General features: G+C 46.0%; 1 protein-coding gene and 1 long non-coding RNA gene across 6 annotated transcripts in view; one reads left to right on the top strand and one right to left on the bottom strand.

Annotated features, from left to right (window-relative positions):
* LOC122209760 overlaps nt 1–15,685 on the top strand; it is a 35,168-nt gene that overhangs the window by 17,231 nt on the left and 2,252 nt on the right. For 2 of the 5 annotated variants that reach the window (XR_006197730.1, XR_006197734.1), the window contains exons 4-6: nt 1,334–1,455; nt 6,435–6,511; nt 8,551–8,614. The gene's annotated coding sequence lies outside the window, so the exon portion shown is untranslated. Of the gene's footprint in view, nt 1–1,333; nt 1,456–6,434; nt 6,512–8,550; nt 8,615–11,239; nt 11,410–11,895; nt 12,011–12,312; nt 12,536–15,685 lie in introns of those variants that run through there. The other 3 variants (XR_006197732.1, XR_006197731.1, XR_006197733.1) reach the window with 3 other exon arrangements.
* LOC122209765 lies at nt 9,882–15,441 on the bottom strand. Its single transcript, XR_006197743.1, has 3 exons — nt 15,345–15,441; nt 12,385–12,440; nt 9,882–10,053 (listed from the first exon to the last, which is right to left on the bottom strand). It is a non-coding gene; the product is annotated as an uncharacterized LOC122209765 (long non-coding RNA).

A 15,685-nucleotide genomic window follows, 5' to 3' on the forward strand; every position in this document is an offset into this window, starting at 1 on the left:
AGATTGGACGAGACCTGGCTAAGAGGCCTTAAGCCTCCCTCCCGCGCTCTTGAGGACACTTTCCTAACAAATGCTGCAGAGACAGGGCCCCAGCATGGTGCCCTGGGTGCTGGGGCCCTGGGCAGCAGGTCAGCCCTCCGGCCTTCCTTCTTCCTCTCCCTGGGTTGGCATCACTAGACTAGGGCACCACAGTAGAAGAGTGCTTCCCAAACAGCGTGTGGGGAGCATTTTTAAATTTTTCCAATGTCCAGTCCATTGTGGATGATACTCTGTAACCCACGGTAAAAAGGATTTACTAGAAAAGTAAAATGGAAGAGACATGTAACATTTACTTATTTTTGAGACAGAGAGAGAGACAGAGCATGAACAGGGGAGGGTCAGAGATAGAGGGAGACACAGAATCTGAAACAGGCTTCAGGCTCTGAGCTGTCAGCACAGAGCCCGACAGGGGGCTAGAACTCACAGACTCTGAGATCATGACCTGAGTCGAAGTCGGACGCTTAACCGACTGAGCCACCCAGGCCCCCCAAAAGAGACATGTAAAAAGACAAGCTCAAATTGTTTACTAGTAGAATCCATAGACATGAAATCCCTATGTCAAATTGCAGTAAGTGTCTATAAATACCACTCAAATTTTGTTCTTAAAATAGTAATACTGTAAGCAGAAGGGCTTTAGAACCCAGATCAATTTTATCTTCCTTTCACCCTCTTATTTCTTGTCTCCTCTGTTCCAGCTTCCCACGCCAGAGCTTAACAAGTCAGTTTATTAGGCACCATTTGCCTGTGCACCGCCCCCCGCCCAACCCCGCCTGTGGTGTTTTACAAACATCCAGGCTCTAACCCGCACAGGATGGAGATGAAGGGAGCACGCTAAGAAACATGGCTGTCTTTGCTTTCACATTTATCTGCCCATTTCCTGACCCCAGAATACTTTCCAGAGGGTCTCCCAATTTTGAGTTTCAGCCGAATTCTGAGTAGCTTTCACTTAGCCACGAAAAGACACATTTCTAAGAGGGACATTTAGATCCCATGTTTTGATGTAAAATATTTTTCTTTCATAGGTAGAATTAGGGGGCGTTGCGTTTTCCTTAAGGTAGTTGATCCAACCATTAGATAGATTGTGCTTATTTTGGTTCAAATGGCTTTAAAAAAAAAAAAAAAAAAGGAAGAGAATTTTAAAGTCATTACTTCTCCCATAAGGTCTCTGGATAACCTAAACCGCTACCCCTGAAGAAGGGCAGAAGGGTTGCGTTTTGTCCTTCTGGTGTGGTGAACTTTGCAAGGCTTATTTCCATCATCACTGAGTCATGGCTTGTCTCTGTCTCTCTCTCAGGATATTTTGCTCGCATCCATGGCGTCCGTCAGCTTATAAAGGCATTTCTAGGGAAGACAGAATGTCCCTGTGAGATTCTAAATCTTGGGGCTGGGATGGATACCACCTTCTGGAGACTAAAGGTAAATTAAAAAATACCGCCCCCTTGTTTCCCCAATTGTTTAATTTTGTGAAGTTTCCCAGCGGGTTCAAAAATGTCAGGGGCGCCCTGGCGACTCTGTCGGTTGAGCACCCGACCCTTGATTGCGGTTCAGGTCATGATCTCTCGGTTTGTGGGTTCAGGCCCCGCATTGGGCTCTGTGCTGACGGCACAGAGGCTGCTTGGGATCCTGTCACTCTCTCACTCTCCCTCTCTCTCTGCCCTTCCCCCATCTCTCTCGCAAAATAAGTCAATAAACATTTTTTTAAATGTTAGAAATATATTCAAAAGGAATGCAGTGACTGCCTGTCTCGCGTCCCTGTCCCCATCTGCTTGCACCTGCTGTGCAACCACTGTCAGCCACGTACGTGATGTCACCAGGGCCCTAGATATGTGCCTTGCTTCTTAGCTCCTGCTGTCACAAACAGGGCTTTTGATCCAAATCCTTGTATACATTCCCTGCGTGTGAGCGAGAGCCCTGCCAGTGGAGTAGCTGAGACCAGGGGCCCATGCATTTGCCGTTTTGACGACAACAAAAGACTTTACTGTCGTCGTGACGGTGTCTTCAGCATAGCTTGGAGATTTGCAAGGCTGGGTGATGGTAACATGACACAAAGCCCTTTTAAGTTTAGTTATTCATTTTGAGAGAGAGAGAGAGACAGAATCCTAAGTGGGGCTTAGATGCGGGGCCTATCCCACGGAGCACGAGACCGTGACCCAAGCCGAAATCAAGAGTCCGAGCCCAACTGCCTGAGCCATCCAGGTGCCCCTCCATTCTCTGATTTGGTCCCTCACCTCCTTCGTTAGGGTTCAAGAGCAGATATAATTACACTCACTCACAGAAGAGGAAATGGGTCCAGTTAGTGGCAGAATCAGGACCACAGGCCTGTTCTTTGATTCCGGGCTGGAATTGTAGCACCAAACCTTTACTCTACAACGATCTCACTGATTTGCTTTCATTGCTTTCTCTACGCAATCTCACTGATTGCGTTTTCTTTTTTGTAGGTTTGTACAGATCTCTCTTGGTTCTTCTGTCAGGTCGGTCATGTGGCAGTCATGGGTACGTGCATTTCCCCAGATTCTTGCAGAAGTACACCAAGATAAACTAGAGTGTGTGGGCCTAATGCGACCTGAGTGTGTATTTTGACCCTCATCAGCTCACCCGATGAGGTCTTTGGTCATCGGTGCCCCCAGCCTCTCTCTCACTGAGGCGAGAAATCAGTGGCCTCAGCACAGCCTTAGTATTAACCGGTTGCCTCTGCATTCTTCATTCAGGAGAAGATAGCTAACGTTTCTGAAGGGCGTGCACATCCGTGACCTCGGGAATGAACATGAGAGCTCTGCAGGTGGGGGGGTGGTACCCAGACGGGGCAAGGCGGGCTCCGAGAGCTCGTGGCGTCCCCAGGTCGGACAGCCAGTGGCGCTGGAGCATGGAACAAACAACGGACTGAAGTTCGTCCACGTCCAGATTCCCTCCTTGTTCTCTCCAGAGAGCCCTGTGGCTGCTCGGGGGGTGGCGGGGGGGGGGGGCTCTTTGCTATAGGTCGGCGGTGCCTCTGGGCCTCAGAGAGCACGGCGTGGTGGAAGGAACTGGAAGAGAATGCAGTGGCAGAATGTGTGCAGTGTGAACAGAAGCCACGGGAGAAACTCCTCCTTTGGGCTTGACACCCTTTTCAACGTAGTCCCGTGGTTTGGTCTCTCCCCCCGCCGTGTAGGTGGGTTCATCATTACTAAATCTGAGATTTTTATTTCTGAGCAAGGTACACTGAAGCTCATGTGCCCCTTCCGAGGGAAAGGTCATCTGTCAGCAGTGAGGAAGGAGAATAGTGCAGGGTCTGAAAAATTTGGTGGAGTTTTTTCGTTTTGATAATGACATCAGTCTAAAGGGTTTTTAAAAACCTAAGTTTCTGTTTAGAAAAATGATGCTTGTTTGCTCTCTGGAGCAGGAGCTGAACGGGCCAAATTTAGGCTGCCACCTATGTTGGTAAATAAAGTTTTACTGCAACACAGCCAACTCCCAGTTCCTTCCATCTTCCCTGTGGCTGCTTTAGCCCTACGGCAGCAGAGTGGAGAAGTCACAGCAGAGACCGTCTGGCCTGCAAACGCTAGAGTACTGGCTGTTTACAGCAAGTTCGCTGAGCCCTGTTTTTGAGCTCTACGTGCTTCTGTAAAAGAGGAGGGGAGATCTCGTCGGCTAGTCTTGTTGTCTCGTGCACCTTCCACCTGGGAGGGTCCCCTGGCTGCACCAGCAGAGGCTTGGCTGTGGGTCACAGGCTCTTTGCTGCCGCTGGTGTGTGAGCTCGTTCTGTATGACGTCAGGCCCCAAGACCAGTCGAAGGGACAGTTGAAGGCTCCCACCTTCAAGCAGCGGGTGAGAGAAGGGTGCAGGAAAGCCAGTACAACCCCAGACAAAGAATAAAGGGTGAGTGAAACCCTTTAAGGGATCTCAGCTTCTTGGTGTCTCTTGAATCTATTTCCACACGGCCAGAGGATCAAGGACGCAGGGGGTCAGTCTCAATATGGCAGCCTGTGCAGCGGTCGGCCACGTTGGGTCTCCTTTGAGCCTACGGGATACTCTTCCTCACGGTTGTCCCCGGCTGCCCTCCGGTAGCTATGCACGGTCCCGGTTGCCTTCCGTGCCTCCTGTGACGTGCGAGCTACTGGCGAGTGGAGTGTCGGAAGGGCTCGGGGAATCCCAGAATAAAAAGTTGAAGCGTCATGTCCCGCAGCCATTTGTTGCCCCTTCCCCAAAGGCAAGAAAGAAGATGTCTGTTCCTTAAAAGCTCCAGTGTGCCTTTTGGAAGCTTTCCCTCCATGGTGACCCCTTAATCGGCATTCTTAAGAGGGCAAGTAGCTGATGAGTGGGAAAGCTCTTTAGAAAGTCAGAAGTCCTAGACGAGCCATAGGATCGTATGCTGTCCTGCATTTGCTTTTGTTCTCCAGGCCTTCTGGAATTTTAGCGTGTCCTTAACTTCATATCGTGTGAGCGAAATCCTTAGAGGGTGTTCTGGAATGTCCTAGCAAAAGTCATCTTCTGGTGTGCTCTAAACGTTTCCTCCAAATATCTTCGGACAGCTTTTTACCAGGCCCTGCCCTATACACGGGCAGGGGAGCGCGGCAGCACCAAGAGAGAACGGTTGAGATCGGTGAGCGTGTCTCTTCTGATGGGTCAGGAGACTGTCTTTGTCTCTGTCTTCCTGTCTCCCCCTTCCTCCCTCCCCCTTTGTCCCCCAGACCAGATCCCCTGAGATTTTCCAAGGGCTGAGGGGTAGCTGGCTCTCCCAGTTCTGACACTTGCCCTTAGGGTCACCTCCTACTGGAAAATGCTTGCTTGTGATTGCTGCCTCCCTGCCCGTCATGCTGTCATGGGGGGCCGGCTCCCTCTCGGTCCCTGCTGTCCATCGCTCGTTACTGTGCACGTAAATGGTGTTCTGCGCAGTTGCTCGAGTCAGAAAGAGGGGTGTCATCCTCACCCCAGCTCTTCCTTAATCCCGGCCCACACCTGCGAGGCCCACCACCGGGTTCTGGGCACCAACAAGTGTCTTTTTCTTGGTCTTTTTTTCCACTTTAAGGAAGCGGCTCTGTACTTGTGGAATGTAAGTACAGGTGGATACGGAGGCGTTAGAAGAGCGCTTTGGGGGGGCGCCGGGCAGGTCACCAGGTTGTGGAGCGCCTTGTTTCTTTCCCCAAGCTTCAGGGGCATCGGGAGTTGCTGCAGGCAACACGCAGGGTGTCGCTGAGAGTCCAGACCGTGGTGTCCTTACAGTGTGTGCAGTTGGCGAGCTGAGGAGGAGAGAATGCGTTCGTGAATATGCTTCGGGGCTGAGGGATTGATTGGACGTGACAGAGAATGTGCTAGGATGGCCAGGGGGCCAAGGGGAGACCAGGCCGGGGATGCAGAAGGGGGAGCAGGGTCGTGTGTGTGTGTGTGTGTGTGTGTGTGTGTGTGTGCGCGTCTGCCACGCTCTTTTACTGCAGCCCTCAGTAAAGATAAATGTACACCCCAGGCCAAGACCTAATTCTAAGTACCCATGTCAATAAGGTTTTTAAGTTTATTTATTTAACTTGAGAGAGAGAACCGGTGGGGGAAGGGCAGAGAGAGAAGGGGACAGAAGATCCAAAGCGGGCCCTGGCCCCCACGTGGGGCTCAAACTCACGAGCCGTGAGATCATGACCTGAGCCAATGTCAGACACTTAACCGACGGAGCCACCTCGGCGCCCCGTCCCCATGACAGTCAATGATAAAGGCACACACGTGGCACTTACTAAGGCAGGCCCCGTTCTGAGTGTCCCTTGTGTGTACTTATTGCCTCATTACTCCTCACAACCCCGTGAGGTGCTGTCCCTGTCTCTGCTTCGCAGAGGAGGGAAACTTGGCCCAGGGAGTGGAGTGACTTTGGGGCCTCGCGGCAGACAGGCGGTGGAGCTGGGATTCGAACCCCCGTCCCCTGCTCCAGAGCACCTGCCCTTTACCACCCGCTGTATCCTCCCCTCACAGAAAAAAGTAAACGTGTCACAAAACAGTACTCACCCCCACTGTGCGCGATGCTTCGGGATTTTTGCTGTTTTATTCCATTTTATCCCTCAAATGCTGGTCAGCATTGGTGTCCTGACCCTCTCTGATTCATCTCGATCTGCTTTTTGGAAAATTCTGTCAGGTCCTACTCCCCCAGCGCCTCCACATACCCCCACCTCCATCCCAGGCACTGCTCCCCCAGTTCAGGCTCCCCGTGACTTCTTCCCTGGACAGCTGTGAACCCCGGACGCCCGTCCTCCATCCATTCCCCACGTGGAGACCACAGTAATCTGGAAAATACATCTCTGCCCATATCGTTCCTGGATGTCAAACCCTTAAGTGCCCTGATGCTCTTCGGGGCCTAGTACTCGCTCGGTACGTGAAGGTGGTCAGTAAATGTAGGAGTGAATACATAATTCTAGAGCTTACTGCGTGTTTTTCCTCAGGATGAAGATCTTCTCCCAAGTAAATATTTTGAAGTGGACTTTCCCATGAGAGTCACGAGAAAGCTGCACAGCATCAAGTGAGTATGGCTTTGACCACAGGAGAGAGCCCGGTAGGATTCAGGGGCAGCGTTCAGGAGGCGGCCGGTCTGAACGCCAGAGACCTCATTTTAGGGGACTCTTCCCTTTTACCCCCTTCCCACCTTCCTTCTGGCCCCAAGATCCCCATTCCAAACTGTCTTCAAAATGAAATGTCCCCTCCCTTGCAACTCTTCTGTCCGTTAATGTAATTTCTCTGAACACTTAATAGAAATGACCTATAGTGGTTTAATTTTAATCTGAAATTTAAAAAAGTGTTTTAATGTTTTATTTATTTTTGAGAGAGAGAGAGGGAGACAGAGTATGCGTGGGGGAGAGGCACAGAGAGAGAGAGAGAGAGAGAGAGAGACAGAATCCAAAGCAGGGCCCAGGCTCCGAGCTGTCAGCACAGAGTCCGATGTGGGGCTTGAACTCATGAACCGTGAGATCATGACCTGAGCCAAAGTTGGACACTTAACCGACTGAGCCAACCAGGCGCTCCAATAATCTGAATTTTCATGTGTGCTCCGGCTACTTCTGTATCTCCAGAGCATAGAAAGGGGCCTGGCTCAGAGCAGATGTGTAGTAAATAGCGTTTGAATGAATAATGGGAGGCCAAATTGGCCATTTACTATATATGAGATAGTATGGGGGCCACCCTGAGTCCATGTTTTAAGAATTCTGCAGTTATAGATGGCGAGTTTGTGAATCTTTGCTGAGAGCTTTGGTAGCACCATGTGAAATGCTTCACTCAGATGATCTCATTGAGTCGTCAGAGCCGACTCAGGAATGACATGCTTTTATTAGCAGTTGAGGAAACCAAAGCTCAAAGAAGTTAAGCTATTTTCCATAAGGTTACCTGTTGACAAAGGGGTAGAGCTGAAATTTAAACCCTGACCTCAAGCCCAAGGTCAGATTTTCTCAGTGGTTTTTAACGTATACTTCTTCCCCTTCTTTTTAAACTAGTCATTTAAACAAAATCTTAAGTCTTACATTTAAAAAATTTTTTAGTAACCATTAAAACTTTCACCTTGTCCTTTAAAGATGTGTAATTCCCACAAGCTAGAAATAGTTTAAGTTTTTTTTTTTCTAACTTATCCTATGGAAACAAGTTTTGCCCTTTTCCAAATACAAGATTATATTACACGGAAGGTGCATTTTATCTAAAAATAATTTTTTTTAATAATTATTTATTTTTGAGAGAGGGAGACAGAGTGCAAGCTGGGGAGGGGCACAGAGACAGGGAGACACAGAATCCGAAGCAAGCTCCAGGCTCCGAGCTGTCAGCACAGAGTTCAACGCAGGGCTCAAACTCACGAGCTGTGTGTGAGATCATGACCTGAGCCGAACGAAGTTGGATGCTCAACCGACTGACCACCCAGGCGCCCCACGTAGTGTGCATTTGCGATGCGCTATGGCATCTGACGCTGTGCAGCCACAGAATACAACCTAGCTTGTTAGGACACCGAGTCAAATGAGAGCAGGTGGGCTCTCACTTAAGCCTAGAGTAGGTTTCTGGGGTGAAAGATGTGTGTATGGTGGTTGCCATACTGAAATCGGCTCTCGGATGTCTAATTTTTTGCACATTCTGGAGGAGAGCAGAGTCATCACCTAAATGTTACTGGACGTCAGGTCTGAGTAGGAATCGGTTTGTTTAGTTGTCTGTGATTAATAATGGTTAAAATTTTTAATTGAGTGAGCAGAAGCAGGAAACGAGAGATGGCTTAGAAAACACTGGAACGTTTGGAAACATACCGCTAGCCTATCTTTGGCGGTTTCTACGTCTTGAGTGTTTCATGATCAGTTTGTGACTTGACGTCAGATTCGGAGAGTAACGCTCACTGACCTACTCTGAGAGCTGATCCACTGAATTTTTCATGTGTGTGCCTAGGGTCAGACGTCATTAAGCAGCAGGCCCTCTGGAGTCGCCCTTGCTTTGAGCAGTAGCGGTACCTACTGGCCATTTCGGTAGTGGGTGTTTGCGTTTTTTCAGTAACTAAGCTACTTGACTCATTTCTCTCTCTTTCCCATCTTCCCATAGATACAAGCCTTTCTTATTACAACCCATTATAGAATGACATTCAGAGGACACACTGCAAATTGGCAACTAAGTAATACAGTATGGGCTACCTCTTTGCTTTTCTTCCCCTTTCTTTTTAAAGATGGTGTGTGTGTGTGTGTGTGTGTGTGTGTGTGTGAGCGTGCGTGTCTGAGTCTGCGCGTGTGTGCACATGACGTCATAGAGTGTATACTTCTGCATCACATCTACTGTGAAGGAACTTGAAACAATTGTTTGTATGGCCCCTCTTAGATGTCCATAGGTCCCAATCTGAAATCTTTTGAAAAACATTTCAGTGAGTTGCAAACATTTCAAATATAGGAGCTTTTTCCCGAAAATCTTTCCTTGGAAAAATCCAGTCCGGCAGCCTCAGACCCTGACTCCTACATGGCTGCTTCGTTGAGAGGGAATGCACATGCCCACCACTGTTGTCTCGTACCTGACCCGCTTCACCTGTTACATTAGGTCCTTGGCCCCGGGGCTCAGTTTTTCCCCGTAAGTTTTCAGTATGAGTGTTTCCAACAACTCTTTCCTCCCTTCTAAGCGTTTAAAACTAAGGTCACAAACACTCTTCCAGAATGTTCCATTGTGTTCAGTGTGTGTCTGACAGAGAAGTTCAAGGGGCTTATTAATAATTCAGGTCAGAAAACATGCTCAGAGACGATGGCCTTAGATGGTGGGCACAGATAACACAGGAAACGTCAGGCAACTAGACAGGCCTCTACACCAGCACAGTGCCCTCGTCACGCTCCTAGTGAACAGACTCCCACAGAAACTAATATCTCCTCCATCCTTTGTTTCCCTTGTACCAATTTTAAGTAGAACCTCCTCAGGCTTTGCCATTGGCTGGCACATCTGCTTTCTCTACATCGTAGCCGTCATACTTTTCTGTATATTTGGTTAATATTTGCGTCAGAAGGATTAGCTGTAATGAAAGGTTAGTTAGCACTTTGCATTGCCTTCGACCCATCAGTGTAGAAGCATGTGAAGTAGAAAGTAAAGACCCTGCGCAATCTCTCCCCCCACGACGATAACCACTGTGCAGGGTGTTTTCTCCTGTGGATGGACAGTGTACCTAGAGGCAGGTAAATTTCACACGTAAGAAAATACACATGTAAATAGAATCCCGTGCCCGGCCCGCAAAAGGTTCAGTAAATTTTTGGTGAAGGAATCTATGCATATATTGAATAAATAAATATATATGATGTAAATCAACATGTATTTGTTGAAAGAGTGAATCTATACTTCTATAAATAAATAAATACAGTTATATGTATAATTTTAGTAAAGCGAATAATTTACACGTACTGTTTTGAAAGTTGTTCTTTGTGCATCCTAGGGAATCACGGCTGTCTTCATGTTGCCAGATTAGATCTACCTCGTTATTTCTGGTGACTTCGTAGTACTCCTCTGCATGGAAATTCCATTTTACTTAACGTATTCGCTACTGATGTTCCTTTAGATTGCCGCCTTCTTTATGGTTTCCTGTGAGACAGTTTTGTAGAAAGCCTAGTTATATGTGAATATTCGCAGGAATTGCCAGTTCAAAAAATTGTACCTTATGAATTCTAATAGCTACTGCCAAGCCGTGCTTCAAGACCCTTTCGACTAATTTGTATTTTCACCAGATAGATGCGGGTTCCCTTTCCCTACACCCTCGCTAACACTGGCTACTACCATTTTAAAAAATTCCTGCCAGTCTGCCAAATCTATGAATTAAAGATTTTTTTGTAACTTTGTTTTAAATTTTTTATAACTTTGAACGTGCTAGTGAAACGGAGTACCCTTCCTTCCTTCTGTTGGCCTGTGGGATTTCTTGTAAATTTCCTCTGCTCATATATTTTCCAGTTGCATTGTTTCATTTCCTTTTCAATTTATAGGAATCCTTTACAACATAAAGCAATGTTCTTTGATATAAATCCCTCGTCAACTGTTGATTGGCAGATTTCTTTCTTAGCCTTTCACTTGGTTTTTAACTCTGGGTTTGTGTCTTATGTGGGCAAATTTTCTAGTCCTGTCCTTGATAGTTTTTGATCTTGCCATCATTCTGGGAGAGGGACAGTTGAAATAAAAATTAATGAAAATACAAATGTGAGTGAAAATTTGAGAAAAGTGATAGGCGATGATAACACTGACACATTTTCATTGAAAAATTGCCCTATTTCATTAAACCTTTGAGGCTGTGATTGCAAGAATCACACTATCTATTTACCGTCAGGAAAGAAAAGGTGCTGATAAGTTAAACCGAAACGTTATTGACTGATGCATCCTCATTTCAGAAATGTGAAACTGAGAAAAAATACGCATCTTGAAATTGATCATTTCTTAAAGCTGAAATATGCACGAGGTGAAACTTAAAAGTATATAAATGGGCACACAATGAAAAGTCAGTCCGAATGAGTAAATCAAGGGGGACGTCTGGGTGGCTCAGTCAGTCAAATGGCCAAGTCGTGATTTGGGCTCAGGTCAGGATCTCACAGTTCATGAGTTTGAGCCCTGCACTGGACTCTGTGTTATTAGCACAGAGCCTGCTTGGGATTCTTTCTCTCCCTCTTTCTCCACCCTTCCCCCGCTCTCCCTCCCCCCCGCCATCTCTCAAAGTAAGTAAGTAAATGAACCTCCATGTACCCATCAATGAACTTTTAACTGTGGCCAATTTCATCTGTACCAGGTTCTAAAAGTGTAGTCCTGGACTAGTGACATCACCACTACGGAGCATTGGTTGGAAATACAGATGTCTAGCTTTTGAAAGAATCTGACAAAATGTCTACTTCTGGAAGATCTGCTACATCAGAAACTCGGGGGGTTGAAGCCATCAGTCTGTTTTAACAAGCCCGCCAGGTGATTCTGATGACTGCCAAAGCTCGAGAACCACTATAGAAACCATGCTGTCCGATCTCTGTGGGAGTATTTTCTTTTTTTTTTTTTTTTTTTTTAAATTTTTTTTTTTTTCAACGTTTTTTATTTATTTTTGGGACAGAGAGAGACAGAGCATGAACGGGGGAGGGGCAGAGAGAGAGAGAGACACAGAATCGGAAACAGGCTCCAGGCTCCGAGCCATCGGCCCTGAGCCCGACGCGGGGCTCGAACTCACGGACCGCGAGATCGTGACCTGGCTGAAGTCGGACGCTTAACCGACTGCGCCACCCAGGCGCCCCTGTGGGAGTATTTTCAAGCAAATGTTATCATTGTATTTGTAAATACTTTAGAAGCTATTTTCTTTTAAACATAGTATCTCACAAATTGGCACGACATTTAGAGAGTGGCCAGCCGATCGGTACCAATACTTAAATATTTTACCCTTTGACCTCCTAATTCTACTCCTAGAGACCTACTTAACTGGACAGGTGCTTCATGACGTCTAAACAAAGATGCTCATCGCAGTGCCTCAGATGGAGAAAATTTGGAGATACCACAGGCCTAATCGTGAGGGCTTGGCTGAGTAAGTTGTTTTATCCACTGATGGAATGCTAGGAAATCATTACAGACGATGATGTCATTGATATTAGTGTTAAGTAGGAGAAGCAGTTTTCAAAAGAAGAATTGGCCCTCTTTTCTTTTTCCTGTGTGATGTGTGTGTACGTATTTGTGTGACAGAAAATGTGCTTATGTTGTGTGTATGGGTTTATGTTGTATGTATAGAAGAAAGACTGGAATGTTCTATACCAAAACATTAATAGTTGGAAGATGTGATTTTCGTTCATTCCACCCTCCTCCTTCCTGATTTTTTTTTCCTTTTTGCAGTGGGACATGTATTTCTGTAATGGAGAAAAAATAATAATTGAATTTTGAAAAGAAATCCATTGAAATGATCACCTCTGGATGAATTTCTGTTGAAATGATAATCTCTTCTTGGCTTTCCAAATGGACATCTGTTGGATTCAAAGAGCTATGCCATTATTGGAGCAGATCTCCGAGATTCACCTGAACTCGAAGAGAAGCTAAAGAAATGTAACGTGAATCCACAGTGAGATCTTCTTTTAACCTCTTACGCGTTTGTGATTTCATGCGAATACGAAATAAGGTCAGGTGAAAGTGCAGCATGATACCCATGTTCCGTTTTTAATTCTGAGATGTTTATCATTTCATTGCTAGGAGGGAGGTTTTCTAAGTCTTTGAGAAGCAATGTTTCTCCTGTTTTCACATCAGAATCACGTGTGTTGCTTTTATAACATACTGATGCCTGATACCATAAAGTTTGAGAGAAGATAATTATATGTATAGAAACCTATAACTGCAGGGCGCCTGGGTGGCTCAGTTGGTTAAGCGTCCAACTCTTGATTTCTGCTCAGGTCATGATCTCACGGTTGGGGAGATGGAGCCCCATGTCAGGCTTTGCGCGGAGAGCTTGGAGATTATATTAAGTATGCGTGTGAAAGCAGTTGAACGGAAATTGGCGCATAAGCTATACTCTGTAGATTATTACAGTTGCAGTGGTAACCAGCAGCAACCCGCTGCGAACGTAGAAACACACCATTTGGGCAAATGTGCTACATAGCCAGGGAAATAATCACTTACAAATCAGGAGAGCTCTTGGGATGCCTGCATGGCTCAGTTGGTTAAGCATCCAAGTTCTGATTTCGGCTCAGGTCGTGATCTCCTGGTTCATGAGATTGAGCCCCACATTGGGCTCTGTGCTGACACAGCCTGCTTGGGATTCTCCCTCCCTCTCTCTCTGCTCCTCCCCTGCTTGCCCTCTGTCTCTCTCAAAATAAGTAAATATACTTAAAAAAAAATTAATCAGGGGAGCTCTTGATAGGCAAGTTTGCCTCAGTCCTGGAGATCTACAAAATGGATAAGGAACAGCGGCTATCACAAGTATTAGAATTACATTCATAGTTCTCTGGGGTTCATTTGTGCTCTGTGTTTTCCTCCGTGGGCTGTTTTTGCTTCGCTTAGACTTCTCTTCTGAAAAGTATTAATCCTGTTTTTAATGTTGGCGAAGCCTGCCTCTTAAAAATACACTGTAAACGTGTTTAACTTTTCACTTTCAAATAATTCGAATTTGTAAAAAAAAGTTGCAAAAGTTGTACAGGAAATTCCCACGTAGCCTTCTCCACCTGGCTTCCCCCCATGTGGTAATACTGTATGTAATAGTCAGTGCCTTTTGCATTAAAAAGGTTTTTGGAGGGGCACCTGGGTAGCTCAGTCGGTTAAGCATCCGACTTCAGCTCAGTTCACGATCTCATGGTTCATGGGTTCGAGCCCTGCATCAGGCTCTGTGCTGACAGCTTGGAGCCTGGAGGCCTGGAGCCTGCTTCAGATCCTGTGTCTCCCTCTCTCTCTGCCCCTCCCTGGCTTGTGCTTTGTCTCTCAAAAATAAATAAACATTTAAAAAAATTTTAAATAAATAAAAACGTTTTTGGAACTGTTTTTCTCTAATTACCAACCTATTGAGGCTTTGAAACTTTTTTTTCCACTCACTTACTTTTTCTAATCGTTCCTATTGATATAATCTGGGGGTTTAGACTTAGGTTAAAAAAAATTGCTTACTTTAAACTTCCTTTTAATGTTTTTCTTTCTAATTTTCAACTTCATCTGCAACTTGGACTTCATTGTCTGTCCTCTGGATTTAGTTCTCTCATTCTTTGTACCATGACCCAGTTGGGTCCAGAGAGCATTTGTAGATATATGCATACATATGTGTGTGTGTATTTGTATACACATACATATATTTTTATTTTGGAGAGAGAGAAAGAGAGGATGTGCAAGTCAGGGAGAGCGGTAGAGGAAACGAGAGAGAGAGAGAAGATCCCAAGCAGGCTGCATGCTCAGCATGGAGTGCAACACAGGGCTCAATCCCATAACCCTGGGATCATGACCTGAGCCGAAATCAAGAGTCAGATGCTCAACTGACTGAGGTACCCAGGCGCACCTGGATATATATTTTTAATTTCTTTTAATGTTTATTTATTTATTTATTTTTTTTTTATTTTTTATTTTTTTAACGTTTATTTTATTTTTGAGATAGAGAGAGACAGAGCATGAACGGGGGAGGGGCAGAGAGAGAGGGAGACACAGAATTGGAAGCAGGCTCCAGGCTCTGAGCCATCAGCCCAGAGCCCGACGCGGGGCTCGAACTCACGGACCGTGAGATCGTGACCTGAGCTGAAGTCGGACGCTTAACCGACTGAGCCACCCAGGCTCCCCAAATATTTATTTATTTTTGAGAGAGAGTGCGAGCACGAGCTGGGGAGGAGCAGAGAGAAAGGGAGACACAGAATCCAAAGCAGGCTCCAGGCTCTGAGCGGTGAGCACAGAGCCCGATGTGGGGCTCGAAGCCATGGACTGTGAGATTATGACTTGAGCTGAAGTTGGATGCTTAACCTACTGAGCCACCCAGGCACCCCTGGATGTATATTTTTAAGTCACTTGAGTTATACAACATTTCCTTGTCAAAAAAAGAAAAGAAAAAAAAAGGAAATCCTGATGAACAGTAGCAGTGGATAGTCGGGACTGTCAGGTCAAAGCCAGCAGCACTTGTGGGTAGCCTTTCTCTCTAGCGATCATGAGTCCAGGCACTGAGTCTAACTGCATGGGTTACATTCTGACACTAACGTACACGATGTTCTTTTCAGCAAATCGCTTGGGTATTTTCAGTTCAGACAATTTACTTGTTTTGAAATTCCCCGCCAATAAAAATAGGCAAAAGTAACCTACTTGCTTTGTGAGAAAAATAGCAACCAGCCATGAGGAACAGCAGCGTAAAGGGGCAGAGAAGGAGGAGGATCCAGTAAAGGAGTCAGAAGGAGCCGGAATAAATCAGCAGAGCTCACATGATTTAGGGCTGCCTGTGTTCCCTTCCAACTGTAAAGCGTTTAGAGATTTCTGTAGGAGTTTATTGCTTTTCCTGTTTCGTAATTTGTTTGTTACTTCGGGTCTGGTAACTCAGACCGCATACTAATGTGTCATTGGCTGAAGACTGTTCGTGTTGTTTTTAATTCTTGATGATAAAAGTTTGTGTGAGAAGAATTAGATTCTGTTAAAGGGATAGCAGTATTTCTGCATTTTATCAGTCAGCTTTTGATGTGTACCAAAATCTCTGCAGCCTCAGCGGTCTCGAACAACTCACAATTCAAGCAGTTCACAAGTTGCTCAGGATTGTGTGAGGGGACCA

The sequence above is a fragment of the Panthera leo genome, chromosome E3 (assembly GCF_018350215.1).
Source record: "Panthera leo isolate Ple1 chromosome E3, P.leo_Ple1_pat1.1, whole genome shotgun sequence".
NCBI classification, from domain to species: domain Eukaryota; kingdom Metazoa; phylum Chordata; class Mammalia; order Carnivora; family Felidae; genus Panthera; species Panthera leo.